The 4,820-nt window shown below is 35.1% G+C and overlaps 1 pseudogene; it reads left to right on the plus strand.

Moving 5' to 3' along the window:
* Positions 1-1,027: 1,027 nt before the first annotated feature.
* Positions 1,028-1,662, plus strand: LOC113197832 (AP-3 complex subunit sigma-1-like; annotated as a pseudogene).
* Positions 1,663-4,820: the final 3,158 nt, after the last annotated feature.

Consider the following 4,820-nt stretch of genomic DNA (forward strand, 5'->3'; position numbering starts at 1 on the left):
TAAACCACAGTTCTGGGAAATTCAGAGATTTTGTATTTAATTATGTATGTGTTATATGTCTATGTGTGTGTATGCTTATATATAAAGAAAATGAAAGACAGCGATGATACAAGGGAGGGGAGGGAAGAATTAGTATTCTTATTAAAAGGTACTCACACTACCTGTGAGATGTTATAGTGTTATTTAAACATGGACTTGGATTATGTGTAAATGTTTATAGCAAACTCCAAAACAAACACCTAAAAATTTTAAAAAACAAAAAAGAAATACAACTAATACAGCAAGTACTCAGTTAAAACTACAAGAGACAGAAAAAGTGAAAGATAAAAAAAGAAAAAAGAGGAGCTACGGATATAGCTCAGTTGGTAGAGTGCTTGACTTGCATGTATAAGGCTCTGAGTTCAATCCCCAGCACTACAAGGAAATTAGGGATCACCACCCTTCTTTTATGTTTCCCTGCTTTCCTATGTACATATATAAATATACCACAGTGAATTTCACCTCTCTCTCTCTCTCTCTCTCTCTCTCTCTCTCTCTCTCTATATATATATATATATATATATATATATATATATATATTGCACTGATTTTAAAAAATCTATAAATAAAAATTCACTGAAAATTAAGCATCAAATAGAAAACACTAAAAAAGTAGCAGATATTAAGTTAACAGCAATAATCCTTAAATCTTAAATGTCAGTGATTTAAAGCACCAATTAAAAGAAAAATATTATCAAAAAAAAGACCAAACTATCTAAATGTTGCATATAAGAAGCCCACTTTTGGGGCTGGGGATGTGGCTCAAGCAGTAACACACTCGCCTGGCATGGGTTCGATCCTCAGCACCACGTAAAAATAAAATAAAAAGATGTTGTGTCCACTGAAAACTGAAAAATATTAGAAATATTCTTTCTCTCTCTCTCTCTCTCTCTCTCTCTCTCTCTCTCTCTCTCTCTCTCTAAAAAAAAAAAAGAAGAAGCCCACTTTAATTGGCCCCAGTGTGCTCACCTTGTCTGTCTGGCCTGCCATGATCAAGGCAATTCTCATCTTAAACAGCCATGGGGAGCCTCAACTCTCCAAGTTCTACCAGACCTACGCTGAAGATAACACAGCAGCAAATTATCAGGGAGACTGCATTTGGTATTAAAAACAGATGAAAATGTTCCGAATTTCCTAGAAGGAGGATTTTGATAATCGGTCTTAATCTGTGTAATTTACTGTGACCGAGGGAGTTAAATCTAATTAATTGGGGCATCTGACAACACACTGATTTATAGACATTATACGACATTATATTTTGTCTTCTGTGTAGACTCTTCAGAAGGTGAACTAGGCATTTTAAATCTAATTCAACTATTCATGGAAATATTAGACAAATGTTTGGAAATATCTGTGAACTGGACAATGTTCACAATATTCTTACACAAATACTGTTGGAGGAATGGTATTGGAGACCAATATGCATGAGATTGTTATACAAATTGATGCACAAAACAAACTGGAGAAATCTGAAGCTGGCTTAGCAGGAGTTCTAGCCCATGTTGTATCAGCTGTAAAGAATATGAATCTTAAAAAAAGAATAGGAATCTTCCTGAAATCCCAAGAAATATTAACAATAATGATATCAGTATAGAAGTGCCAAACCTGCCCTCTTTTAAATAAAATATTTATAAGGCCACTCCCACCAGACCTGGTGGCGTATGCCTGTAATCCCAGCAACTAAGGAGCCTGAGGCAGGAGGATTTGGAGTTCAAAGTCAGCCTCAACGAAGAAGAGACCTAAGCAACTCAGTGAGACCCTGTCTCTAAATAAAAATACAAAATAGGGCTGGGGATGTGGCTCAGTGGTCAAGTTCCCCTGAGTTCAACACCCGTAACCACCCCCGCAAAAGGCACTCCCAGGTAAAAAATCCAGGGAAGAAAGTTATCTAAGTTTACCTTGCAATTGTTTTTCAAAAATAAAAGAGAAGAGCAGGGTGCCCAAGTGCCCTGAGACCCACCTGTATTTAATCCCAGTGGCTTAGGAGGCTGAGGCAGAAGGATTGCGAGTTCAAAACCAGAGTTAGCAATTTGGCGAGGCCCTAATCAATTTACTGAGACCCTGTCTCTAACAAGATTTTTTAAAAAAATGGTTGGGGGTGTGGCTCAGTGGTTTAATATCCCTGGGTTCAATCCCCAGTACCAAAAAAAAAAATTTAAAAAAGAGTCTTGACTTTTGCTCTTGGATTTAAGTCAAAGTACTATATAGAAATTATATAAAATCAGTATGGATGTTCAATGTTGCTTTTCTTGCACAGTGATTTTAAAGACATTGAGTAGCTCCAGTGTGATTTTTTTTTCTTTTTTACACTGCATTCCTATTCCCACCTAAAGTATGCTTCTGTGTATTGGCTAGAATTTTGAACAGTAAACTATTTCTTTAATTCTGTATAACACAAAATTCACTTATATGGATCACAAGTGCAACATTCCTTATTTCTTCTATTTGTCACAATTATTATTTAAAGAACCAGATGTGTATTACATGAAAACATTATGACTTTTTTCTCTTAGTTTAAATAAACTTCAAGGTAACTGGGGGAAAAAACAGAAACCCACTTTAAATATAAAGACACATATTGACAAAAAGTAAATGGATGAAGGAAGATATTCTGTGTTAATGCTAATCAAAATAATAAAGTAGTACAGTACTCCTCTCTCCCCTGCCCCTTCCTGTTCCGTTTGTCTACAAGGGATATGCTCTATGACCCTCAGTGAATGACTAAAACCCACAGATTGTACCAAATCATATATATATTTATCGATATAAACCATATATATATTTATTGATATATATGTATTGTTTTTTCCTACATGTATATACCTGTGGTAAAGTTTAATTTACAAGTGACATTCAGTAAGAGATTAACAACAATAAGTTACCATAGATTTTAGCAACTTCAGTACACAATTTTCTTCCTTATTTAGTTGAGACCTATTTTTTTTTTTTACTTAAAGGAAGCAATTTACAGCTTATGTTTGACATATCTGAAAGGCCAGCATCACTGCTCTTGTACTTTGGAACCATTAAATAAGGGTTACATGAACACAAGCACTACATTACCACACCAATCTTATAACTAAGACAGCTACTAAGTGACTAACAGGCAGGTAGCATATACAACATGGATACAGTAAACAAAGGGATGATTCACATCCCAGGCAGGACAGAACAGGTTAGCACAAGTTTAAGTATATTATTCAGAACAGTTGCATTTTAAAACTTGTAAAATATTGATTTCTGGAATTTTCCATTTGCTATTTCCAGATGACAGTTGACTGGATAACTGATACCATGAAAATCAAACCAGAGATAAAGGGGGAATACTGTAGCCATATTATCAGACTAAGGAAAGCTATCAAGAATAAAGAGGAGCCAGGTGCATTGGTGCATGCCTGTTATCCCAGTGGCTCAGGAGGCTGAGACAGGAGGATCACGAGTTCAAAGCCAGCCTTAGCAATGGCAACTCACTAAGCAACTGAGCGACCCTCAGTGAATGCCTTTTTAGAGGCCCTGTCTTTAAATAAAATACAAAAATTGAGCTGAGGGCTGGGGATGTGGCTCAGCGGTAGCGGGTTCCTCAGCACCACATACAAAACAAAGATGTTGTGTCCCCCGATAACTAAAAAATAAATATTAAAGAAATTCTCTCTCTCTCTCTCTCTCTTTAAAAAAAAATGTCTCTCTCTCTCTCTCTCTCTCTCTCTCTCTCTCTCTCTCTCTCTCCCTCTCTCTCACTCTCTCTTTAAAAAAAAATTGAGCTGGGGGAGAGAGGTGAGGTTGTAGTAGAGTACTGGGCTAGCCCATGCAAGGCACTGGGTTCGATCCTTAGCACCACATAAAAATGGATGGATAAAATTAAGGTATTGTGTCTAACTACAACTAAAGAAAAATATATATTAAAAAAAATAAGGCTGGGGATGTGGCTCAGTGGTCAAGTGCCACTTAGTTCAATCCCTGGTACCAAAAAAAAAAAAAAGAAAGAAAGAAAGAAAGAAAAAGAAAAAAGAGGGGCACTTCACAATGATACAGGGGTCAATTTGCCAAGAAGACATAACATCCCTTAACCTGTATGTGCCTAATAACACATCATCAAATATTTGAGACAACAACTGATAAAACTGCAAAGAGAAACAGATGGATTCACTATTATATTTGGAGGCTTCAATACCCTTCTATTAAGAATGGACAGATAAAGCAGTCAGAAAATCATTAAGTACATTCCTGAACTCAACAACACTATCATTTAGCTGGATACCGCTTCATCAACAACAACATAATACATTCTTCTCAAGTCTGGTGGAATATACATCAAGAAAGAGCACATTCTAGAAAATAAAATACACATTAAATTTTTTAAAGAATAGAAATCATACAATTACAGCATCAGAACACAATGGAATTAAAACATAAATCATTAAAAGAAAGCTGAGCAATCCCAAAACACATGGAGCTTAAACTGGACATTTACAAATAGCATATGGGCCAATATATAAATCTCAAGAGAAATTTTAAAACATTTGGAAAATGAAAATATAAATCATCAAAATTTTGTGGTATAGCAAAAGTAGTGTTACATAGGGAAGTTTATAAAACTGAATGCATATATTAGAAAAGAACAAAGAGTTAAAATCAACCACCTAAGCTCCCATCCTAGGAAACTAGAAAAAGAAGAGTAAATTAAATCCAAAATAATCAGAAGAAAAGAAATAATAAATATTAAAACCAAAATCAATGAAATTAAAAATGAGAAACAGAAAATTAATGAAAAAAAAACACTA

The sequence above is a fragment of the Urocitellus parryii genome, chromosome X (genome assembly GCF_045843805.1).
Source record: "Urocitellus parryii isolate mUroPar1 chromosome X, mUroPar1.hap1, whole genome shotgun sequence".
Classification (NCBI taxonomy): domain Eukaryota; kingdom Metazoa; phylum Chordata; class Mammalia; order Rodentia; family Sciuridae; genus Urocitellus; species Urocitellus parryii.